The following is a 27,262-nucleotide window of genomic DNA, read 5'->3' as shown; positions in this document are numbered from 1 at the left end:
TACTGAGACTCTCCGCTTAGAACAATATGGCTATTTCAAGAGACATCGATTATCCATGTTCCTGGACATGAAATTCTATTGGGACTCCATACATAAATAGATGAACATGAGAGGTGTAATAAGCAAATCTGCATACCTTTTTTCTCTGCCCGCACACTCATTGAACCCAAGGTGAACATGACCCTTATCCTGCTCCAACTCTATAAACATCACACGGATGACCATACATCAGGTGACTAAGGTACTGTAATTCATGTTATTTACTGGATACGAATGTTATTACTAAGTTTATTAAGTTTAACATTGTTAATTATTTTGTTATGGTTTTATCAACATCTGTGATAATGGTGTAATAATGACATGGGCTTGCCACTACAATGTTTATGTACTTGCCATGTGTACCATATTGATACGCAAGTCTATCAAGAGACTATAATATAAGTCCACCGGCGGTTTCATGGTTATAATTCACAACAGACTTTCTTATTCAGCCAACCAGTGAAACTCATCCAATTTTCGCACAGATTATACACCATTTTGTCAAAAAAAAATGTATTCCTGTTATCATTGTTTTGAAAACCAATAAGAAATTATTTATAAAAAAAAAAAATTGCCTGCTCTATCTGAATCATGAAAAAAAATAATTGGGTTTTGTGTCCCTTTAAAACCACACAAATGCTAATACAAAAATAGAAAATTTATATAATCACAAAACAGAAAATATACACAGGGTTCCAGACATATACAGTTCTTTTGCGGATATCTTGGGGAAAAAAATAAACAAAAACAAAATCCCATAAGTGTGATTGGTTTAGTTACAGTCATTTGTGTACACTGCAGATGTTTCTAATGTAATTTATTCTGCTGTTTCACCAAATGTTAGGCTGTAATTTATTCTGTTGTATAATAAACTAATTAGAGCAAAATGTTTACAAGGATAGATACACCAACTTCTATATACAAATGAGACGCTTTAACACAGATGACAAACAATTTCACGTTAAAACTGAATCACAGCCACATCAACTTAGTTTAAATTGAGCAGAGTTAAAGAGAATGATTTTATTGTTATTTGAGTCATAAAACATCCATAGTAGAGTGAAAATGAAATGCTGTATTTTGGCAGTTCATTTTACTCTCCTTTTTTAAACATGAGCTACATTACAATCCACACACTCAAGTAGAGTCAATACATAGCAATTACCCTATCAATACAATGTGTGACATGAAAGTAATGTAATGATAAAGTAATGACCTGATGATTTTAAAACTGTCAATAAAGGCCAAAGCACTAAAAATTCCTATCAAAAATATGTTTTATAGTACAGTTAAAAAACAAAAAACAATAGAGTTTCTAAACAATAACAATACAAAATGATAGTGGATGGCCCTCTAGTGGGGCTGGAACAACATTAAGGAATTACCAACTTGGAGTCTGGAGGAGGCTAGATTGTGTTGTTACAATGTTGCAGGTGTGGAGGCGGGTGTTTGTGCTTACCTTTATAGGCTCCTGCAGCAGTGATATCGGCCTCTTCCTGTTCCAGACTTCAAGGAGAAAGTTTCTGTGGATTCTGTAGACAGCTTGGACGATGGATAGAGCCAGGAGAAAGTCGATGCCACCGAAGAGATACCGTGAAGTGGTGGAACTGACGGACAGAAAGAAGGGACCTGCAAGAGAAATGGAGGATCAGCTTTCTGATGAGGCGGTACCCCTTACCCCTTGTAAAACACCCCCAAATAGAAGTTTTAATAAAGGAAAGAAATCACAGGGGGGGAGGCAGGCCCCAGTTTTCAGGACCATAATGTTGGAGGAGAAAGGGTGGCACAGGGATCTGGGCAGCGGTTCAGGCCATGGTGGTAGTGTCTCAGCCGGCTCAGCCAGCCACTTGTGGAGTACAGGATAGGCCCCAGGGAAGCCAGGCAGGGCAGCTGGGTAACCTGCTTCCTGCGCTACAGCCCACAGCCATGGTGGCGGTTCTGGCCCTGGCGCAATCACTTGCATCTGTGATAGCCCCTACTGGCCAAGCGCAGGGCCAGGCGGTTCCATTGGTGGATGGTGGCGGGGGGAGCGGATTGCGGCCTACTGCTCAGTGCGGTAATTCAGGTCACACCCCCTTGCATGGCAGCTCGCGGGAGACTTCCTCCACAAGCTCCATTGAGGAGGAACGCGGCCGCCATCTTGGGGGGCGTGGCAAACGGAGGAGAGATGGCCCACTGGAGCTCCCAAGGTAGGTTGGGGAGTCTCTGGGTTGTGAGAGGGGCCTACAAAGGCAGCGGGAGGGCTGTTGAGGCACCGGGGTGCTCACCAGTGGGTGGAGCATGACGCTTGCATGTGGTGAGAGGGGGGGAGGCCCCGCAGAGCGCAGCGGAGGAGAGAATGGATATGGCAGGCAATAACAGGACTGCTGGGGGCATGGATGGCAGCTCCAGAGGATTGGGCTCCCGCAGACAGCCGGATGGTGCAAGGGGACTGAATGTGACTGTGGAATCCGGGTGGGGGAGGGTTGTGCCTGCGGGGATAACGCATGTGGGTGCACAAGTGGCACAGAATGGCCCAAGGGGGCATCGTTTGCAGGATGTGCAGATGGATAGCCCTGATGTGGGGCAGGGTGCTAGTATGGATGCACATGCTGGCGGTGTGAATGAGGAAATTATTAGGAGGGCAGTGGAGGCCGCACTGCGTGAAGTGGGCAGGCCCCAGCCTAGGTTAAGTGTGCATGCCTAGGGGGGGCTAGGGCAGGAGGAGATGATCAGGAGAGCAGTAGCGGGGGCACTGTGTATGGATGGTGGGGAGTGTGAAAGGGGGGTGAATGTGATCCCTCCTTTGGAGGCCTCGCTCATGGACCGGAGTACTCCCCATATTCCTTTGTCTTCACAGGTACAGGTACACTGGTTGTGGCCGGGCCCAGTGGAGAGCAGATGATACGGAAGGCAGGAACTCCTCAGGCATCACAGGAAGGCGAGCAACCGGATAGCTATGAGTTTCATGCACCTAACACTACACACACTGACACAGGGTCATCCTCTAGCGAGTCAAACTCAGATAGTGGTGAGGACTTGGGGCTAGTGGGTAAGGGGCAGCGTAGGATGTTTAGGTGGATTAAGAAATTGGCAGCTATGCAGACGAAGGCCAAGACGGGGGTTCCAGGGTTGGTGGGAATGCCCGTTGGGATGTCAGGGTTAGGCGGCACCGAGCAACCGGCTGGTCAGACCCCCAGGAGGGTGGCGGCTCAGGGCAATACTTATCCCTGTCTGGTGCACTCGCTTTATGGCCGTCTGAAACAGAAGGTAATTAAGAAAATTCAGGAGGGGTGTTACGTTAATGTATTCAACCTCTCTCTGGATGCGTACAGAGCTAAAGAGAGGGCCAGTCGTAAGAAAGTGCAGAGACCTATGAGGAATGGCTGAAATGCCTCAGGGTCCTGGCGACGTGCTATGTAGATAGGTAGCCTCTGCAGGGACATAACATACTCAAGTACCAGGATACCATTGAGGATATCCATAACAGATTTAAGGAAGGGGCATGGCGGGACTATGACACGGCCTTTCGCAGGACAATGGTGAGTAAACCTTTGCTGCATTTTGGCACGCAGGACCTGCACCTGTGGTCCAAATTGGGGTTGGAGGGGGGCTCTCCCCCCCCCCGGCATCACTGTGGCAGGGGGCGGTGTGTCCCGGATCTCACCCCAAAAGGCGGGGAAGGGAGTGCTGGAAATTTGAGCGGTTGTTCCTTTCGGCACGTTTGCAGGAACTGTGGTGGGCCTCACCCAGGAGTCGAGTGCAACAAAAGGAAGGATCAGGGCCAGGATAGACCCAGTCCTCACCCGGAAGTTGGTGTCAAGGCACCAACACCGCTTAAACTGGCGGCCATGGGAACGTGGCTGGCACACTACCCGGACCGGGACGCAGCATGGTTGCTCTGGTCGGGGTTGGAGGGGGGCTTTAGAATCCCAGTGCTGGCCCAGGTTGTGGGGTTGCCTTTACATAGGAATTTAAAGATGGCTTATGAGTTCCTGCAGGTGGTCAGGGAGAAACTGGACAAAGAGGTGGCATTGCTGACCTTGTGGTCTCACCTCTGGGGGTGGTGTCAAAAAAAGAAGACGGGGAAATTCAGGCTTATCCATCACCTGTCTTTCCCAAAAGGGGCGTCAGTAAATGACGCCATAGACCCGGAGCTGAGTTCAGTGCACTACCAATCCTTTGACGAGGCATTGGAAATAGTGCAAGCCTGCGGCCCGGGGGCCTTAATGGCAAAACTAGACATTGAGTCCACTTTTCGGCTTCTGCCCTTGCACCCGTCTGCCTTCAGGCTGATGGGAATGAAGTTCGAAGGTGCCTACCCCTGAGGTGTTCCCTGTCTTGTTTCCTATTCGAGTGCTTCAGTTCATTCCTTCACTGGGTGGTACAGAAAGCTTCGGGGGGTGGGTCAGTAGCCCATTACCTCAATTATTTTTTGTTGGTGGGGAGAGCAGGTTCAAACAAATGTGAGCTGCTGATGGACATAATGCAGGACATGATGGCAAGGTTTGGTGTGCCACTTGCGGATGATAAGACGCAAGGTCCGTGCACCTGTCTCACATTCCTGGGGATAGAGATAGACATGGGGCTGCCAGTCTGTAGACTTCCAGAGGACAAAGTGGCTTGCATGCTGCAACTAGTGCGGAAAGTGCGCAGGGAGGTCAGGGTCTCGCTTAAGGAGGTTCAATCGCTGTTGGGCCTTCTTAACTTCGTGGGTAGGGTCATCCCGATGGGATGGGTCTTTAACCGTTGCCTGGAGGGTCAACTGAAAGGGCTAATAGGGCAAGTCAGGTGGGTTAGGGTCACTTCCGAGGTGAAGGAAGACCTAGAGGTTTGGGATAAGTTCCTGGTGCATTTCAATGGAGTGTGCCTATGGCGGGATTCACCAGTGTCGAACCAGTCGCTGAACCTGTTCACGGATGCGGCAGGCAGGTTTGGGTACGGGGCATACCTGGGTGGGGAGTGGAGTGCTGCCCCATGGCCCCCAGAATGGATTGCTGCAGGCCTGACAAAAAATCTGACCTTGTTGGAACTTTTTCCAATCATTGTGGCAATAGAGATTTGGGGACGGCATTTAACAAATAGGTCAGTGGTGTTCTGGACTGACAACATGAGTGTGGTGTACGCCATTAACAGATTGTCTGCTTCATCACCGGGGGTAGTAACTTACTTGAGGCATTTAGTGTTGCGCTGCTTGCAGTTCAACATTTGCTTCACCGCCAAACACGTTCCGGGAGTGCAGAATGTAATTGCGGATGCAGTCTCCCGATTTAATTGGGAGCAGTTTAGGAAAGCAGCGCCCATGGCGGCAGAGGAGGGTTTAATGTACCCTACTTTTCTTTGGCAGCTGTTAAAGGTTGGAAAAGCATCCTCCCCTTAGTCAGAGCATCCCTGGCGCCGAAGACTTGGACAGCTTACATAGGCCATTGGAAAAGATGGGAGGTATTCTGTCAGCAGAGGGGCGTTCAGGTACAACAGGTATCACAAGTACTGGTGCTGGACTGGTTAGCAGATTTAAAGGGACACTCAGGCTTTATTAAATTTTCATGATTCAGATAGAGCATGTAATTTTAAACAATTTTGCAATTTACTTCCATTAAAAAAAATGTGCACAGTCTTTTATATTTACACTTTTTTGAGTCACCAGCTCCTACTGAGCATGTGCAAGAACTCAGACTATACGTATATGCATTTGTGATTGGCTGATTGCTATCACATGGTACAGGGGGAGTGGAAATATACATAACTTTAAAATGTGTTAGAAAAGAATCTACTACTCATTTGAAATTCAGAGTAAATGCTATTGTATGGTCTTGTTATCTTGCATTTGTTGATTATGCAAATCTGCTGTGTTTACTGGTCCTTTAAAGCAGGAGGGGATCAGCAAACTAGGGGCAGGGAGCAGATTGTCAGCTGTAGCCTTCTTCAATAAAGCATTGGGGAATGCTGATTACTCCAGATCATTTTTGGTCAGACAAGTACTGAAGGGTTGGGGTAGGGTGGTCCCACGGCCTAAGGATTGGAGGGAATCCATCACTGCCCTGCGCCTAAGGCAGTTGGCGGGAGAACTGGACACGTTCTGCACGTCCGAGTATGAGAAATTGCTTTTTTAGGGCAGCTTTTGCTTTTGCGTTCGCAGGAGCGTTACGTCTAGGAGAGTTGGTAGCGTCTTCCAGGAGGAACGGTTCAGGGGGAATCCGTGCAAGCCACATCCGTGGGGGGGGGGGTCTACTCCTGCTAGTACCTCGGTCTAAGACAGGGCAGGAGGGCAAAGGGACATGGTTGTCATTGGCAAAGCATGATTTCCAAGAATGTTGTCCGGTTCGCTGCGTTGAGAACTTTAGTAAAGTGAGGCCGGTGGACTCGGAGCAGCTCCTGGTGCATGAAGATGGCAGCTCCTTGTCTGTGTTTCAGTTCCGAAAGGTGCTCGCCAAAGCTGCGGAAAGGGCGGGGATGGATCCCGGGAGGATCGCCCCCCCTCTTTTCGGATTGGAGCGGCTACTAGCACTGTGGTGCGTGAGGCTTCTATTCAAGAGATTAAATGCTTAGGGCGATGGCAGTCAGGGCGCTATAAAACGTACATCAGGCCAACGCAGGACATATATAAAAAAAAAAGTATAGTAGTTTTTGCAAAACATGAAAAGGCGGGTGTTTTTTTGTGGGACGTGCAAGACCTACCTGCTTAGAAGATTTAAGTTTAACTTGGGGGATGGACTGGGGGTCTGTCTCAGTTGATTTGATTAAAGGGTTAACGTGGGTCACTAATGTTTTGCCAGGTACGCTAAGAGCGAATTCCCCTCCTGTTTGTGTGTGGATAGTAGGTCATTCTTTTATCCACTGGGCGTCCATCAGGGCGTTGCGTTCACCGGAAGGTTAGCAGCTTGGATTTCCAATGTCCAGGGCCAACTTCCGATGGTTAGGGCGTAGGGGCCTGACATGGGCAGATTTGCCAGTACTTCTGCAGGAGGCGCACAAGAGGTAGGGGCAGCCGCATATCCTCGTGCTACATTTTGGGGGGGGGGTGACTTGGGTTCTATGCCCGCTTTGGACCTCATTAGGAGGATGGCGGCTGACCTGATGGGGTCCACCTAAAGGATGTTGAGTTGGACTTGTTCTTGAAGGACATCAGGAGTGCGCTGATTAGGCTAATTTGAAGGGAAAAAAAGAAAAGAAATAATAGAAACAATTTTGCAAAAAAAAAAGGTTTGTTATTTAGTTATGTAAATTATAGGGGCCTGTTGGCTTGGGTGGCGACTAGAGTATGTAGGACGGAATAGGGGGTTTATACTTTATGAACTTGCATAGGAATTGTTTGATGAATTATATATTAATGCAAGGATATTTAGATGTTTTTTCCCAAGGCCCAGTGTCCAGATACTACATACCTTTGCAACCCTACTTTTATGCTTGGTCTGAACATTTCTGAAGTAATATACAACAAGATAGCTGCATTTTTTGTGACACACTATTATACAACATAGACATAACACAGGCTCTCTTACAACGCACACACACACACACACACTCATACAACATATACCACACACACTGTCATATAACAAGCAGACACACATACCACACACTCTCATGCAACACACACACACACCACTCTCTTGCAATACACACACACACACCTCACACACTCTCATACGAAACATAACACACACACACTGTCATTTGACACACCACACACTCTCATACAACACATACCACACAAACTGTCCTTTGACACAGACACACCACACACATTTATCATACACTCTCATACAACACATGCCACACACCCTTATACAACACATACACACCACACACACATTAATACAACAGACACACACACCACACACACCCTCTCCTACAATACACACACGTCGTGACTAGGTACACATAGTGTTGTGGCCCAGTAATGGGTCCTGACCTTTGGTTGAAGAACCCTGTATTAATGACTGTATGTCATTTGAAGCAGGTGCATCCACATATTGTTATAAAATGATTAGGGTCTTTCACAAAGTGGAGGCACATGCACAGAACATATCTCATATTTTACATATACAAATCACCATATCATTCATTATACATCACAATGCCTATTTATTATATACACATAAATATGTAGGATTTATACTAAATATACAGTATATGGTTCTACTGTTGTACAAGTCAAATGGATATCAAACACAGACTGTAAACTGTCTTTCCATGGTTTAAAGGGACATTGCCAGTCAACTTAAAGGCACATAGATGACTTACATCTTTGAATACAAACATATTTGCAATATACATGTTTGGGCAAAAATGCTTTTATTAAAAGTTATCACTGTTTTACTGTTAACATTTATCTCTGCATGTGCATGTGAAGCATATCTAGATATTCTAAGTGTGTTAGCATTTTAAATTCTACAGCTGCTTAGGATGTCAGTGGTTCTTGTATCATGTCAGGAAATAATTGAGTCTTTACCAGATGGTACCTTAGTCTCTCTGAACATGTGTTGTGTTTAAAATCCAACACATATAGTGTGAAAAAGAAAAGTAAAAACCTTTGGTTTTATGTATCAGGACATAACAATCATCTGGTCCTTAGCAGGTCTTAAAATTAGGTAAATACAACCTCAGATGAACAAAAATACATGACATATTACACGGTGTCATGATTTTTTAAACTAGAATAAAGCCAAAATGACTGTATATATATATATATATGTACTAAAAGAATGAAGAAAATTTGATAATAGAAGAATTTAGAAAGCTGTTTAAAATTGCATTCTTTTTCAGGATCATGAAAGAAAAAAAATGAGTTTCATGTCCTTTTAAGCTTGTGAGTTATAGGTAAAAAGAAAAAGATGACTGATTTGGGCAGTAGGCTATATTTTCTGTAAAAATTAATGTTTTTGTTTTTTAACATTTTTTTTTTTTATAAATCATTTTTATTGAGGTTAAAGAAGCATAACATTGTACAATAGGTAGTTAAAAAACTGAATGAAGACACCAGTGCCATACATACAGAAGTCAGTACTACGTGTAACCAGTCTTTGAGGGAATAAACCTCAGAATAATGAAACAGTCTTTAACATTTTATATATATCAAACAATTCGGAGAAGTGTACATTACATAAGAGCGGAGGGTTGGAAACTAAGTCAAGATTGTAAACAACAAGCGCTTGCATACATGAGGGTGAATGGAGTTCACTATGACAATTGATCATCGGGAGAATCCAATGGGGGAGCGGGGTAGGAGGTAATAGGGGGGAGGGGGAGGCGAGGGGTGGAGGAGAGGAAAAAAAAAGTGAAGGGGGCAAAAAGGATTTTTCCCCCTCCCTTCCCTTTCCTTCTCATATTGTGGCCAGCCGTCTCGGTGAGGGGGGGAATTATGCATTCTACTCCCCGATGGCCCAATCCAGTGTCGAAATTGGCTGCTATCCCATTACATGGAGGAGATTGTGCCCTCTCCCACCGAGTCCCAGGGCTCCCAGATCATGGCGAACAGCTCCAATTGTTGGTGGGAGCCATATACATAGCTCTCCATAGACCGAAAATAAGATGAATCAAAGCCTGCCAGTTAGGGGGGGTTTGCTTTTTTCCAGTTGCGGGCAATTAGGAGTTTTGCCGCCATTGTGATTATTATCAGGAGAGTGCGACCCGGCGCAGAGAGGGGCCAAAGGCCAGCATGCACCAGGGCTGTTTCCTGTGTCAAAAATGCCATCAATCCCAGGCGGCAACACAACACCTCTACTTTATTCCACAAGGGTGTTATGGCAGGGCAGGCCCACCAAATGTGATGGGGATTGCCCACTTGTTGGCAACATCTCCAGCAGAGGGGGGAGCTCCCAGGAAACATTTTGTGCAGCTTTGAGGGGACATAGTGCCCCCTGGTCAGTAACTTGTAAAACAGCTCATACAAAGTCATGCAGTGTATTGACGATTTGGTAAAATGAATAGCATCTGCCCAATCTTCTGGGGACAGCCCCAACCCCCCAATCTCTTTCCCAATCCTCCATCTGCTTGGTTTTGGTAAGTTCAGAAGCCTCAAGGAGGAATTGGTAGTGGAAGGAAAAGGGTGAAATATCCGGGTCTCCCAAGGTGTCAGCTGTCTGGGAGGAGCACTCAGGAATCCCCACGACTTTAGTATAGAAAGAAGCCTTAGGAGGTCAAATCTGAACCTGGGCTAGATGGCATGGGTATGGGCCAGGGCTTCGTGGGGAAGTGGGTTTCCACCTGAGAAGAGATCAGACAATTTAAGAGCAGAGAAGGCTCGCCGCACTGCGGGGCCCGCAAGAGGAAGGCCAAGTAGAAGACCTGACATAGAGTGACTGGGAAAGGGGTGAGGAGAGACCAAGTTATGGTGGCGGAGCTGCAGCCAGGAGTTCCTGCAATGCCTGACAATTTTATTGTGGATCGGAAAATCCGAGGCTGTCAGGGTTTTTTCCCTGTTGTGTTTGCCATGTGCTGCTGGCAGCCATTTTACTCACCTCTCTTCCTGACTATGGTGCATTGTGGGGGATGCTGCTCAATTCCTGCACTTCCTTTTATGGCCAGATTGGTGTGCATCATCCATGTGAGACAGGATGCAGTCTCAGAATTGTGATGTCATCACTTATTATTTAAAGTGCCTCTGTTCAGTATGCTTGGCCTTTGCGTAATGTCAGGGTACCAGGAATCAGACTGAGATGAGAAGTGCAAAAATAATCACACCTTTATTAATAGCAAAAAATAATAAAAAGTCCACAAGTCAAATAACAAGCCAGGAATCAAAACCAGAGCTGGTAGTCAGACGAGCTGAGTCAGGAGCCAAAGCAAATAGTCAGAAAAGCCGGAATCAGGAACAAGAAAAACAGCAGAGTCAGGAACAATCCAGGGATTAGGAACCAGGAAGGACATCAGGCAGCCAGGTAATACACAGGAACTCTCACAAAAAGGTCTGAGACAACGCAAAGACAAAGCATACTGAACAGAGGCCCTTTAAAAAATAAGTGATGACATCACAATTCTGAGACTGCATCCTGTCTCACATGGATAATACACACCAATCTGGCCATAAAAGGAAGTGCAGGAATTGAGCAGCATCCCCCACAATGCACCATAGTCAGGAAGAAAGGTGAGTAAAATGGCTGCCAGCAGCACATGGCAAACACAACAGGGAAAAAACCCTGACAGAGGCACAGTGAAGAGGAATCCAAAGAAGGTCCATCAGTGACAGGTGAGCCAGCAGGGAAGCCTGCTCAAGTTCTAGCCAGCGGGGGACAGCCTCCTTGGTGTTCCAATCTGAAATATGGGATAAAAGGGCGGCCTCGTAGTAAAATTAATATTAATATTCGAAAGGCCCAGACCATCCGCCAAAACTGGGCGTTGTAGTAAGGATGCAGCGATACGAGGTTTCCTCCCATTCCATATGTATCGGTTGATTACTGCTTGGAATTTGTTAAGCAGCGAGAGTGGGACTTTAACTGGCAGATATCTGAAGTAGTATGTTAAGTTGGGGAGCTGCATCATCTTAATCACAGCTATTCTCCCGAACCAGGAAATTTCATCGTATCTTCTGGAGCACAGATCCTTTTGGAGCTGAGCAAGAGAAGTATGAAAGTTCTTTGAGAGAACTATGCCAGAAAGGAAAACCCCTAGATGCTTGAGGCCTGATGTTGACCATTGGAATTTATATTTCCTCCTGAGGGAGTTCAATAGGGAATCGGAAAGGTTTAAGGGATAGGCTTCAGTTTTGCTAAGTTCAGTTTGCAATAAGAAATGCTGCCAAACTTTTCTAGAAGATTGAATAAGGCTAGGAGGAACTCATCTGGTTCCGTGATGAGAAGTGTCAGGTCGTCTGCATAGAGAGCTACTTTCTGGGGGATGTCGTAAAGGACTAAGCCCTTAACTTGGGTTGAGGTCCTGATTGCTGCAGCCAGCGGCTCAATGGCCAGGGCAAACAGCAGGGGGGACAGGGGACACCCCTGTCTTGTGCCATTTGTGACCTGCACCGTGCCTGAAAATGAATGTTTTTTAAGGAATACATGGATTACTATTCCATTGGCATTGGTAGAAACTAGTTCTGAAAAACATTTTTATAGCTGGTGCTTAAAAAGAATATTCTATTCTATATTGAAATGCAAGAAAAGATTTCAGTTTTGAAAAGAAATACATACTTTTATCAAACTCTAAATACACATCAGTTGAAAGACAATATGCTGTAAAAAAGTACTGCCCTTATTGGTGGACTGCTGCAATCCCACAGTCTCTCCCAGAACCGTTCAAAAAGTGTATTTGTACAGATCCAGAAGGAAGTCTTGAGAATGCTTCAAAGTACTGTTACAACTGTCCCTCAAGGAATATGACCTTTTGTCAACACTATGGAGGAACTCACACTAGTGTGATACGCCAAACAAGCGCACTACCAAAAGTAGTTTATTCACATATAGAGGTCAATATTCAGTTAGTTTATTGAAGATACAGGATAATAATTTCTTTATGTAAAAGACTTGCAGAACAACTTTTATTGTGTTCAATGCGTTTCAGCTGTCTATGCCACCTTCTTCAAGAGCTTATAGATTTACAATAAAAGAGCAATAATCACTTACGCTACTATGGCGGTTTAAAAACACAGATTCCACGCCATCCACTCACCTACATTGAAAAGAGAGTGGCTTTACATGCTATAAAATCATCAAGAATACAATACAATATATAATAAAGATTTAAAAATGTTTATATCCTAAAAACAAAAAACATTTTCTAATACAATTATTTAGTATAATCATTTTAAGATTGATCATTTTTAGGAGAAAAATATTAATAAAGATACCTAATTACAATACAAATTTCCCATTCAAAATAACCAATCCTAAAGCTAAATGGGATTAGCCAAGTAAAAATCAAGAAATAATCAGTCAACACTTGAGTACTCAAAAGTTTCAAATAAGTCCATTGTGGAGTCTTGTGATCATGTGACTTTAACTCTCCAATCCTGACTTAGGGAACTCAGTTGTAGCTGTTTCTATGGATCCGGATTAAAATCACGTGATCGCAAGACTCCACATCAGACAAATCTGAGAACTGAAACTGAAACTGAGAACTCGATTATGGACTGATTATGTCTTGATTTTCAATTGGCTAATCCCTTTCAGCATTACAATTGGTTATTTTGAATGGGGAAATTGTATTGTAATTGTTTATTTTTCTTTTCTTAATATTTTTTCCTCCTAAAAAATTATCAGTCTTAAATTATAAGTAATTTTTAATTCTCTTAAATTATAAGTATTTTTAGAAAAAATATTTTACAAAAAAATATTTTTATATATTGTTTTGTATTCTTGATAATGTTATACAATGTAAAGCCACTCTCCGGTTGAAGTCTGGATGAAGTCTGTGTATTTAAACTATCATAGAGGCGGATTTATTAAGCTGCGAATGCAGCTGTTTCCGTGCGAGCCTTCAGTTAAAAAACAGTGATCTAAGATCGATGTTCCTTAACTCATCCGCCTCTAAGGTGGCAGACAGCAATCATCCCGATCAGATATGATCGGGATGATTGACACCCCCTGCTAGCTAGAAATGCTTGTGCAATGTTTAATGCCAACAGCATATGCTGTTGGCATTTAGCGATGTCAGGCAGACATGATCCGCTACAGTGAATCATGTCCGTCCGTCATTTAATAAATCTACCCCATATTAACAGAAGTGATTATAGCTCTTTTACTGTGAATCTAAAAGCTCTTGAAGAAGGTGGCATAGACCTCTGAAATGCGTTAAGAACAATAAAAGTTGTACTGTGAGTCTATTACATAAAGAAGCTTTTATCCGGTTTCTTTAATAAACTGGCTGAATATTAACATCTATATCCTGTGAGTACTTTACTTATGGTTCTCTGCTTGTTTGGCGTATTACACTAGTGTTGCGAAGTCGTATTTCTTGAGGGACAGGCGTTACAGTACTTTGAAGTATCACAGCATTCTCAAGACCCCCTTCCGAATTAGTGCCTCCTTAACAAATACAGTTTTGAAAAGAAGCATTTTTACAATGTAAAATGCCTCTAAGAAAAACTTTTTTTTTTTTTTTACTTCTCCTCCCTTTCTTTTCTCATATTTTTCAAGATATAAATTGATATTAACTTTTTTTAAAGGTGTTAAACACACAGTAGTGCAGAGTCAATAGTATAAAAAATTACATGCTCTAACGAATTAGAACATTTAATTTTTTTACTATTCTGGCCCTTTAAAGGGACGTAAAACCCAATTTTTTTTCTATGATTCTGATAGAGCATACAATTTCAAACAACTTATTTGATCTAATTTGCGTTGTTCTTTTGTTATCCTTTGTTGAAAAAAGTGTGAGGAGATAGCAGCTAGCTGCTGATTGGCATCTGCACTTATATGTCTCTTGTTATTGGGTTACTGATGTGCTCAGCTAGCTCCAAGAAGTGCTTTGCTGCTCCTTCAAAAAAGGATACCAAGAGAATAAAGCAAAATGTACAATAGAAATAAATTGAAACGTTTACAAATGCATGCTCTATCTGAATCACAAGAGAAAAAAATGGAGTATCATGTCCCTTTAAGCTATAATAACTTAATAAATAGTCTAATAGTCATAAACTAGCCTAAATAAATATTATTTTAATTTTTAAATTATATGAAGCATGTTATAACTTAAATGACAATCAATCTTAATACTGGTTAAAGTGCGTTCGGAGAGGTTTTAATTGCTCACTCTATGGAATAAATTGTTTGTCTTTTTATATGGAATTATCTAATAAAGTATTGAGTTATATAGTATGAATGCCGCGGAGGAACTATTTTTGCTGCATCTAATAAAAGTTATTACTGTTTCATCCATTTGCATCACTGCTGACAATACTTTCACCACTGCCTCTCTGAGCAGGTGCAATTTCTGAATGTGGGTGAACAGTGCATATGAAAAAAATAATAGCTTTTACTATAACATGTGTGCTGTAAATAAAGCTTCTATTCAAAATGGTCCCTTTAAGAAAATGCAGTGCCTCAGCATAAAATATTTGTGTTTAAAAAAAAAAGAACTGTTGAATATTATTACTTAAATGATTAATTGTGTCTACAATGGGTTAAAGACTTAGAAGCTTAATTCTCCTGGGGTCAAACTCAGAAGCTGATAGTTAATAGCATGTGGCCTAACCAGTCGGTCATGTTTCTCCCTGGGGCTGCGTGTTGGAATGCGGTGGCACAAGACCATCGGTCTGCCTGACTGACTAGAATGAATGAAGAGTAAATTGCTACTAATGCTACAGAATGTAGAATATGGGCACAGCCAGGACTGCTATGTCATCCAGCAGAACATATAACTGTCACAGTGAGACCTATAGCATATAACATACTCTAAATAACATATAATATACTTTTTCATGCAGACAGATATGTTTTCGGCTAAATATTGACAACATTATTTGTTTGTCAATGTTAAATTCATTAACTCATTACAACCTATGGGGAATATCTTCAGGGCATTCTTAACGGAGATTTAGTAGCAATACTACAGCTGCAAATCAGCACAAACAAATATGTTATGGTGGAGCTAAAAGCATGAGATTAAAACCCTCTTTTTCATAAAAGTAACAACAGAATTATTGCACAGGCAATTAGCACATTTAGGCAAGAATATAAATTGTATAAATTGTTACCAATGCACCAGAGGATTCTGGGTAAGATATGCAAATTAGATGTGCAATGTTAAAATTCAGCAGTCCCCTAATGTGGTAAAAGCAGCAAAAACAAAATCACTTCTGGACAGCTGTTTTAGGCTCATAAGCACAAGTCAGCAGAAAGTTAGTGTAGGGACCTATAATGGGCCTGTAACGTTTTAAGGGTTTAGGCAGCAAGGGAAAGGGACAGGAGAAGAGCAGGTGCATAGTTAGCAATATTGTTGCAGTTCAGGAGGGAGGCTTCCTACCTTTATAAGCTCATGCTGCAGAATCTGACATCCTCTTTTTCCTGTGATCCTGAAGTGGATGGTTTTTTTGTCTCTCCTGGTGATTGGCTTCAACATGCAGAGATCAAAAAGAAAGGTGGCACCTCCAAAAAGGTTTAAAGTTACTAACTATGAGAAAGGAGGAAGACCTGGTAAGTATATTGGATGAGGAGGAGGTTATACCTCCAACTCAGATGAGTATTGGTGATTCTGCAACTGATACACTGTCATGATACAATCATGTGGAGTAGTTGATACCTGGATTGGCAACCCGGCAGAGGTGGTATTGTGTCCTCAGCCTGGAAAAGGTTAATGTGAATTGCCTTTTTCTGTTTGTGAAATCTGCTTTCAGAAAAGCTGTAAGCTGAGACCCCCCCCCCTTTAGAAGGTTTGTGGGTGGCAGCATAAATTGGTAAATAGAGCAGTGTGGACAGGATTGGGGGTTAATGAGGTGTCCTTTTTAAAGGGACATGAAACCCAATTTTTTTTCTTTCATGATTTAGAAAGAGCATACAATTATAAACAACTTTCTAATGTACTTCTGTTATCTATTTTGCTGCATTCTCTTGATATTCTTTGCTGAAAAGCATATCTAGATATGCTTAGTAGCTGCTGATTGGTAGCTGCACATAGATGCCTCCTGTGATTGGTTCACTGTGTGCATCGCTATTTCTTCATTAAAGTATATCTAATGAATGAAGCAAATTAGGTAATTGAAGTAAATTGGAATGTTGTTTAAAATTATATTCTCTACCTTAATCATGAAAGAAAATGTTTGGGTATAGTGTCCCTTTAAGGTCCTTTTGTAGAGTTGCAAGGTTAAGGGAACCAGAGCTGTGTGCCATTAACCCCTTCATGCCCACACCTCTCTATTGTGATGTTGAGAAGGTTTAATTCGTCACAAACTGGCTGGCAGCGGTGGGGATATTTAGAGTTTTTTAGTGCTATTTGTATAGTACTAAAAGAAATGACATGTTTTTGTGTAATTTCCCAAAGACAGAACTCAGTGCCTAATTACAGAGACATACAGTGCAAAGAAGCATTTCTTTTTCCCTCCCTCTTGTTGTTTGTTGCTACACTCAGTATGGAAGAATATAGGAGAATGCCTGAATGGTCTCTGGAGTTTATTTGCAAGAAAAGAGGAATTACAATTCTTGGCAAAGGGAAAGAACAGCTGATACGGAAATTGCTGGAGGCAGAGGGCCTCACAACAGAGTTTGAAACAGTCACAGAAAGGGTTACTGTGGAAGCTGTAACTCAAGACCTGGTACCCAACACTGTTGACCCTCCTGTAGCCCAAGGGCTGTTACCTGGTGCTGTTAACCCTGTAAGTGTCATGGAGTCTGAGCTACAGACAGCACTCAGATACTTGGGGGATGTTGAACCCAAACTAAGAATGGAACTGATCCTCAAGTATCAAGAGGAGAAGAGAAGAAAAGAGAGAGATGCTGCAGAGAGAGAGAGAGAAAAAGAGAGGCTGCTGAGAGAAAAAGAGAGAGAGAGGCTGCTGAGAGAAAAAGACAGAGAGACGCTGCTGAGAGAAAAAGAGAGCACAAAATAGCTATAAGGGATACCCAGCGGAGACATGCGCTAGAGGTTTTTAGGTTTACCATAACCGAGGCACCTCTCCTGTACCCAGATTTTTTGCAATATATTTACAAGACAGTGAGCCCGTTGGCCAGAAGAGTGCTCCTGGGAATGGAACCTGATTCAGCAGCAGGGGCTACAGACAGCCCTAACAACGGAGCCCCAGTAGCCAAGTGTTCCACTGTGCAAGCTGTATCACCTCCCTGGAGGGAGGGAATGTGCCAGCAACTGACAACCGATTTTACAGAAGTACATTCCCCTGGAACATCTCCCATCAAGGGGGCAGAAGTTGCATTTGGCAAGGGAGATACCCGCTCATGCATTTGGTGCCATGAGTTTGGGCACCTGAGTTTTGCCTGCCCCACCAAGGAGAAACCTCAACATGCAGTCTGCGGTGGGAATACAGCAGGGAAACCTGCAGCAGCTTTGTTTGTGGGTGGGTCAGCAGGTAATCTGCAGAGTGTCAAAGAGGGAGACTGTGTGACAATGATCCTTCAGGACACTGGGGCTGGATATCACTTGGTGCGCCCTGAAGTGGCAGAGGATATTATCCCAGGAGAGACTGTGGATAATGAAGAAGTTTGCGGGGAGTGCCCTGCGGCATGTGTGCCCCTGGATTGGGGTGTGGGAAAAGGTTTGCAGGAGGTGGGTATTTCTGTGGATATCCCTGTTGTTTTGTTGGGGGATGATGTGGGCCGGTTGCTCTGTCAGTATGCCCCAGAAGACAACACCTGCAACCTGGAAGGGCCAGTAGAGGGCCCTGCACCCACTGAGGTACTGTGTGGAACTTTGGGGGACCCAGAGGGGAGGCTGAGGATGGACACATCGCTAGCTGCACCAGAGCTGAAGGTATCCCACCAAAGGATAAAGGATGATTCCCTTAAACATGATTGCTGGGAGGGGGGGGGGGGGCTGAGGGTTAATGCAGCTCTGCCTTTGTGTACACCAGTAATGTATTGTTCTAATGAACAGGGATGTATTGAAAATGTTTGTGACACTGTTGCTTCTATTGAACCTGGGCGCTGGGAGGGAGAGCCTAGGGTTAATGAAGATTTACCTGAACCTGTACCAGTACTGTATTGTGCCAGTGAACAGGATTATACTGCAATTGATTGTGACAATGTTGCTTCTACTGAACCTGGTTACTGGAAGGGAGAGCCTAAGGTTAATGCTGATTTACCTGTACCAGTAATGTATTGTGCCAGGGGAAAGGGTTATACTGCCATTAATTGCGACAATGTGGTACCTGATGCAGTGTGTGGGAATGTGAGAGGGCAGCAGAGCTGGGCAGACCTAGTGTATGTACCCTTCTGTGCTAGAACCAGCATTGCATGCCCAAGAGGAAGGTATGGAATGGGCAATGCCAGCACTTAGTGAAGGAACTACTATACCCCAGGGAAAGGTAGGATGTGTGGAATGGGGTAAAGTGGCCAGTATGATATGTCAGGTGCCTGAGTGTGGTGTGCCACATGAGTGGAGTGAGCAGGGGGCAGGAGAAGAGGCTTATTCTCTGTTTTCCCCTGAGGTAAAATGCACAATTAGTGAGGAACATCAGCTATACAGCTGCAAAGGAGAACAGGTGACAGGTATATGTCAGTCTGTCCCTGAAACCATTTTGCATATACAATAGCATGGCTGATGTAGGGACCTAATGAACCTGCTACTCCTACAGAGCATACTGGGGTAGGTGTGAACAGTGGAGTATCTGGCCTAAGCATAGCAAGAATTTATCTTAGTCCCCTAGTGAGTTACCCTGAGGGGGTGCTAGATCCCTTTATGAGTGAGAGCGAGTCTGTGATATCCTGCAAGTAAATGTCCTCCACGAGGGAAATTGTGTCAGCTGATGCTAACTGTTACAGTGGGCAAATGAATGCAGAGAGTGTGCAGAAAGGGCAGATCTGGTCTTATGAACGAGGAAAGACTAGGGTTTAGGTTGACATAGGAGATCAGCATGGGCTGACCCCCTATTTCCACCATTTTAAAAGGGGAGGTGTCATGATACAATCATGTGGAGTAGTTGATACCTGGATTGGCTACCCGGCAGAGGTGGTATTGTGTTCTCAGTCTAGAAAAGGTTAATGTGAATTGTCTTTTTCTGTTTGTGAAATCTGCTTTCAGAAAAGTGCTTTGTCATAAATTATAACAAGGAGCTGTGTCTTTGACAAGACAAAGAGAGTTTAGTTTAAAGGGACACTCAGGTCAAATTAAACTTTCATGATTCAGATACAGCATGTAATTTTAAACAACTTTCCAATTTACTTCCATTAAAAAAAAGTGCACATTCTTTTATATTTACACTTTTTTAAATCACCAGCTCCTACTGAGCATGTGCAAGAATTCACAGACTATACGTATATGCATTTGTGATTGGCTGATTGCTATCACATGGTACAGGGGGAGTGGAAATATACATAACTTTGAAATGTGTTAGAAAAAAACCTACTACTCATTTGAAATTCAGAGTAAATGCTATTGTATTATCTTGTTATCTTGCATTTGTTGATTATCCAAATCTACTGTGTTTACTGGTCCTTTAAGTAGGTAACAGAAAGACTTGTGAGTAGAGCTGCCCTGGGACTCAAGCCACTAACATCATGAACAGCAGCTATCCACATATCTAAAGGAATTTGATAATAAGTAAGATATTGTGTGTAATTCTTTTCATGTCCCATTTTCTTTTTAAAGAATTGTAACTTTGCAATTGTATGTTATTTTGAATATCTTTATAATTTCGCACTGTGTAACCTGTATTGATATTTTTGTTATTAAACACATAGAAAATCTCACTCTGTCTTTTGGGCGCTAATATCCAAATTCACACTCCTGTTGAGACAAGGTTAAAGGCACATTACCTAATTGTTAAATTGTTTGAGTTTTGAGGGGTTCCAAAAACACCTCTTTAATTTAGAAGGTTTGGTGGTGGCAGCAGAAATGGTTAATTAGAGCAGTGTGGGCAGGATTGGGGGTTAATGAGGTGTCCCTTTTAAGGTCCTTTTGTAGAGTTGCAAGGTTAAGCGAACCAGAGCTGTGTGCCATTAACCCCTTCATGCCCACACCTCTCTATTGTGACGTTGAGAAGGTTTGATTCATCACACACATTCTCACATTTATGTAGTTAATGCAGACACACATCAGTCACCAAAAATACAGCAAACCACAATAGAAAAACAACTCAGTGAGGCAAAAAATGTACCCACTACAGGGCCGGCCAAAGAGCATTTGAACCCCAACCCATCAGTAATACCCCGCCCATGGAGACATTACAGTTAGCTACAGTGATAGGGCAATTCCCACAGACCACTATCCAAGCGATGGCTGCGCTCTTTTCGCAGATTGCATCATGTGGGACAAGCACTCCCAGTCAGTCAACTGTGTGCTCGACTGGGCCTCAGGCAGAGGCTGTTGGAATATCCGTCCCAGCCACCCCAGGGCCTTCTAACTTAAATCCCCTGCAACCGCTGAGTCTGTCGCTTCAGTCTTGCGGTGTTGCATTACTGCCTGGCCACGAAGCTAGGCCGCATGCGTCTCCTTTGGTGGTGGCTGATGCCGGAGTTAGGCCCCAAATGAATCTTCCGCCGGTAGTAGTTCAGGCATTAGCCACGCCTCTTTCGGTCTAAGTGTAGTATATGCAATTAATGGCTTATCAGCCTCTTCACTGTTGGTAGTGACCTTGCTGCGGAACTTAGTATTGCGCTGTTTACAACTCAACATTAAGTTCCAAGCCAGGCACATGCCGGGTGTAAGTAACACTTTGGCAGATGCCCTGTCAAGATTTCATTGGGAGACATTTAGGAAATTGGCGCCTAATGCGACTCCACATAGCTTGTTATGTCCCGATTTTCTTTGGCAGCTTCTCCAGCCTGGATCTCTCTCCTCCCCTTAGTCTGTTCATCATTGGCCCCATCTACGTGGAATTTATACTGTAAGTATTGGCAGGAATGGGAGCAATTTTGTAAGAATGTAGGAAATGAAGCTATGCACTGGCACAATCTATTAGGTGAATGGTTGGTGAGTTTAAAGTCAGTGAATTGCACAAAGAGTGCAGTACAGATATGTATGTCGGGTCTGTCCTTTTTCTGTAAGCTGCTGACAATACCAGATCCAATTTCTTTGTTTCTTATATGAGAAATAATTAAGGGTTGGGGTAGAACATTTCCTATGAGTAGGGACATTAGAGAACCGATAACAAGAGACTGGCTTGAGCAGTTAGTCTCTGTGTTGTCCGAAATTTGTTCATCACCATATGAAGTTCAGTTATTAAAACTAGCTTTTACTCGGGCCTTTGCAGCGGCTCTGAGGATTGGGGAATTAGTGTCGCCAGCAAAGAAAAATGTACACAAGGGAATATTAAGGGAACATATTAAATTAACACCTGAGGCTGTCCTTTTATTTATTCCTCGGTCCAAAACAGATTAAGAAGGAAAAGGAATTTGGTTAACGTTAGCAGCTAAACAAGGGAATAAAACATGTACAGTGGAGAGCTCAAGACAGTACTTACAAATACGTTCATTGGCACAGGGAACATTATTGATACACCAAGATGGTACCGCTTTATCCATGTTCCAGTTTCGAAAATTGTTGGAGCGGGCAGCGAACAGGGCTGGTTTAGACGCAGAATTGCCCCCCATTCCTTTTGAATTGGGGCTGCTACTATAGCAGCTATGCAAGGTTCTTCTGGGGATGTGATCAGGTGCCTGGGTTGCTGGCGCTCCAACAAATATAAAGTTTATGTGCGCCCGATAGTTTAAGTTGTTTTTTATCATTTTGCTGTTTTCAGGTTTAACACGTTTTTCCTTACAGGTTTTGATCGTGGTCCCACCAGTATTTGTATTGTCGGACACTCGTATGTACATTGGCTGGCTATTCATGCTATATCTCTGCCAGGGGGACAGAATCTAGGATTTAATCCAACAGACAAGTCCATTAGATGGTTAGGGTTTAGAAGAATGGTATGTTACCTAGTGTACTCTCAGATGCCAGAAGGAGGTGGGGATACCACCTAGGAGGGAATAATATAGGGGCAGTTCCAGTTTTAGAATTAGTGAACATCATAAAAGCTGACTGTCTGACATTAGATGGATTCCCTCTGCCTTTAAGGGCATTAAACTGGGATGGTCTAATATTATCTCTCAAGGCCACTGGCGCCATATGACAATGCCCAGTGCTGCGTACAGAGTGTGCAAGAGTATAAATAGGGAAGCAGGCAAGGCCGTCATTGATGGGGGTGGATTTGTGGTTGAACAGGAATCCATCAGAGCTGACAGGGTACACCTATACAGGCCTGATGGAATACATCTATCAGACGTGAGTATAGATTTGTATTTGGAAAACATTAGGTCGGCTATTGGCACCCTGCTATGATACATAGGCTGGGTATAGTGCCTTCCTTTAAGTCAGGTCAAAAGTTGGCGGTGAGATGGAGATCTCTGATGGCGAGAGGCAGCGGCTTGTTATAGGAGATGGAGAACGGGGGGAGTCATGGCCAGGCTGTCGGTGGGGCGGATTTACACAGGTTCACCTGTGTGCCCTTTCCCCCCATGTAGGTAGGCCAGAAGATCTCAGAAACCCTCTAGTATCGTCTCTAGTATTGTCTCCTACCGAGCAGAGGGCCCTCTGCAATAGTCCATGCGCTGCTGCCCTCTTGTTGTTCTGGGTCTTATAGATCTATATACCGCCATAGTTGGGGGTTTTGTCAACTATCTATATATATATAGATATTTTTTATTTGATAAAGTTGGCCTTGACGGCCTGTTTTTTATACCACAATAATGTTTCTGTCTCAATTATTATAGAAGTTTAAGTTAGTTATCTTAGACGGGGGAGTGACCTGTGAGGCCTTTAACCCTTAGAGGTTTTGATTGGCTGCTAAATAAAGCTAATTCCAGGGCAAAAGCAATATTCATTTAAGTTATGGTGGAGATAAAAGTATTAAATTAAAATCCTCCATTTCCTAAAAGTAAGAGCAATAGAATTATTGCATAGGCAATTATCACATCTAGGCTGCTGATGAATATATATTCCACCAAGTTATTGAAATCATTGGATTTGAAAATCAATCACAATTTTGAGACGTTTTGGGGGTCACTCTTCACCCCTTCCTCAGACTATTAAATTACTAAATATTCTAATTATATAGTGTAAATTTGAACTTCTGAAACATTTCTTGCCTGAATAGTGCAAATATAAACTTTTGAAGCCTTTCCCACTTGCATAACGGTTTTAACAGCATAAATAAAAGAACTCTTTTTTGCTGCACTATCACGGATTCCTTTTGTTATTCCTTAATGGAAGGCTCATTTTAGCATTTTGAAACAAAAGCAAAATTAGTAATTTTTCAGATTCCGTCAAATCCAAATGCACTAATAAAAATGTGTGTCATGGAATGTTATTCTCATTTGTATTACTCCATAGTAAATATATATATATAATTTGATGTATGTTTTATTATAACAATTTCCAAAAACAAAATCTATAAATGTATTGGAAAGAACTGAAAGAAATGTGTATTTTACATATAGAAACAACACATGTAAAGAAATCCCAGTCTATATTGTAAAATAAAAGATTTTCATTCTAAATATGTTTTTGACTGTAATAAATATGATCTTGATGGGACTTTAGATTGTGACTCTCATAATCTAACAGCTGCAATTTGTGTAAGGTGCCTTTCTGTGCCTTAATGTAGATCGTGACCCTTATGCTCTGGCAACATGTAAAGTAGCTAATACCTGTACCACCTGTTATACTAAACATGCCAGGGGCTGAAAACAATTAAAGCTTAGGCAAAATGTTGTCTGCAGTGTAAAGAGAAAAGGTGGAAACGTCAATTATTTATTTTTAAATCAAATTTGATAAATGAATTCCAATAGCCCTAGATTAAATTTCATGTAACAGGCTGGCACAAATATTAAATAAATCCAGGGAGATATGTGCCATATAGAATTACAATACGCAAGTTAAAAATAACCCAGCAGGCTTCTGGCATAAAATGTTACTGTAACAGTCAGGTATATGCAAAAGAGCCCTACAGCTTTAAAGGGAAAAGGGTGGATGTGAGTGTAGTCACCTGATAAGCCAAACCCGCCCTGGTGCCAGTGAAAAAAGAACCCTCACCCACACACAGTCTAATCCGTCTCTGGGAGTTGCACTGTGCTGTAAGTAATCTGCTCTATATACCCTCAAAGCTATGTCTTTTACCGTTATATACAATGCTATACAGGGATCACTGACATGAAACAGAAAGATCATTAGGATGCACTATGCCCTTTGGTGCATGGGACTATTGCTGATTTTGCTTTAACAAAAGTAATCTGAACCTCAAACTGCAACAAATTTATACCAAGAGTTCAAATTCAAACACTTTCTGTGCACAGTAGTCAGGTTTTTTGAAATGCTGCAATTTAAAGGTGCCTTTAAAATGGGAAATGTTTAAAATGCTGTAAATAAATAAAATGTCAGTGAAACTTTTGTGTGTTAGGGTTGAGTTAGGGGTTATTTCCTTGCTGTCGTGAACAGATTAAATACATAGCGCTGCAGTCTTAGCAAATTGCAAAATCTGTGCAATTTAAAATGCCAGTAATATGAATTTGAAACGCTGCAGCAAGTAAAATTTAACAGAACATTTTAAAAGGGATTGAGATTTTTATATAAACTGCTTACTTATGTGTAATAAAACAACTTTTCAATACAGGCAGTCCTCGGGTTACAGACATCCGACTTAAGTACAACTCGTACTTACATACAGAGAAAATAGAGCTTTATCGACAATCCTTCTTTCCAGGATAATCCAAAATACTGAAAATCCAATTGTCACAAGGACAGAAAGTGATGTGAAATTTTCTGAACAGGGGCACAGATAGCAAAACAAACTTTATCCTATGCTATCCAAAACAAAAAAAAAAAATGTTTGGCTAGAGTTTCACCTAAAAAAGTGCCTGTTCCAACTTACATACAAATTCAACTTAAGAACAAACCTAAAGTCCCTATCTTGTACGTAACCCGGGGACTGCCTGTATATTTTAATTATTTATTTTTCCATCTTTTCATGTAATTTACCTTTAAAAAACTAAGCAACTTTTGATTATAAGAGCAGGACATGCACCCTGCTAACGTCTCAAGTCTAACTCTACTAAACTTACAGAAAGTGCACACTTATACATTACTTATCCCTACATTTTTCACTGGCTTATAAGGACAACTCCCACAGCTTTATTGGTAGACATTGACAAGCCTCCACAAATCCTTCATTTATTTAAAGGAATATTAAGGTAAATTGTGAAATGTACATGGGTGTATCTCAGTTTTTAACCCTCTACGTCTCTGGTTGTTAAGGGTTTTTCAGGTCATAGTAGCGCAGGTCTCACAGCGAGCGGCAGAACCGTGCTTTTTATGATCTCCCTTCTGCGGCAGTCATCCTAGAATAGCGCGGTCTTGCTGCTGGCGGCGAGGCCACGCTATAAAAACAGCAATCCCCATTCAAAGACCAGCGACATACTTGGTATGTAACGGGTCATTAAGAGGTTAATAGAAAAACTTTTGCAGTATACTTCTATTAGCAAAAAATGCTTCTAGTAAAAGTTATGTGTTTTCGCACACATGCTGCTAATGGAAGTGTATTGCAAAAATGCTGCTATCTAAAATTGAAATGCATTTGTGCGCATTTCACTTTTCTATCCCTTTAACACCTGAAAAATCTAATCTTTGCCATGGTGTAGCAGTGCTACGTGCCAGGAAATTGTTGCTCAGAACTCTGGAATACAAACTGTCACCTCTTGCTACAGGAAGATCAATATAATGTTGTACTATTCTCAGGAAACAACTGCTGTTTTCTCACATCAGCTGTCAAACATGTGCCAGGATATTCTCATACAATGAAGTTAATATTACATTACAGGAAGTTCACAATTCAAAGGTATTCTATAGTCACATGTAGGGTCGATGCGGAATTCTGTTCTGCCTTGGTTGGCACCTGTATCAAGTATAACCCAATATTTCTCAGAATATTATTTTATTTCTGTTTGATACTTTATACTATACCAGAGAGAACCAGGTTGTTCCACTGAGTCATCCCTCTATTGTGTCATTTTATAATGCAGACATTTTATTTATGGTATTTGTTGTATTTCTCAGAGGGGATGTTATGGTTTCAGAGCATAAAAAATTCACAGAGCTTCAAGCACTGGAGCCAGAATATGTGTGTACAAAGTGCTGTATATAAAGAATAGTTTATCTTTGATGACATCTGTTTCTGTAATATCTTTGTTTGTTAAACAGAAAAATCTGCCTGTTCTGCATATTTCAGCACATGCATACACACTGACACACTAACAGTTTAGATAGGAGTTGTTTACATAGCTTTTCTTTAGCCAATACTAAAGTATTGAAATTTACTGTATAGGTGGGGGTTTCTAGAAGAAGTTATTTCAAATTACAAAATAAAGGTAAAGGAACTATTTGTAAAACCAATTCAATATACTCCATCAGGTAAAATGGATCATCGGGGACACATTAAAGGGAGAAAACTATACAGTCCAATGTAAATTGATAAAAACAAAAACCATGAAACATATAAAAACAATGCAATATTAAGCTAATATTTTGGGAGAAATGGTTTGATATTTTGCACTTACAGGTATTAATCACAATCTGTTGTCAATTTGCTCTTGAAATGACTTTTGTTTTTTTGCCTGAACTGGAGTTTCTTGAGAGATCACAATGCAAAATCAATCTGTATGTTAAA

The 27,262-nt window shown here is 42.2% G+C and overlaps 1 protein-coding gene across 1 annotated transcript in view; it reads left to right on the top strand.

Annotated features, from left to right (window-relative positions):
• Nucleotides 1-24,602: 24,602 nt before the first annotated feature.
• The window catches only part of ANXA9 (annexin A9), a 96,596-nt gene continuing 93,936 nt past the window's right edge, over nucleotides 24,603-27,262 (top strand). Inside the window, exon 1 of the mRNA XM_053705487.1 lies at nucleotides 24,603-24,677. The gene's annotated coding sequence lies outside the window, so the exon portion shown is untranslated. The remainder of the gene's footprint in view (nucleotides 24,678-27,262) is intronic.

This window comes from Bombina bombina, chromosome 1 (assembly GCF_027579735.1).
Source record: "Bombina bombina isolate aBomBom1 chromosome 1, aBomBom1.pri, whole genome shotgun sequence".
NCBI classification, from domain to species: domain Eukaryota; kingdom Metazoa; phylum Chordata; class Amphibia; order Anura; family Bombinatoridae; genus Bombina; species Bombina bombina.
This window is presented reverse-complemented; position numbering and strand designations above follow the sequence as displayed.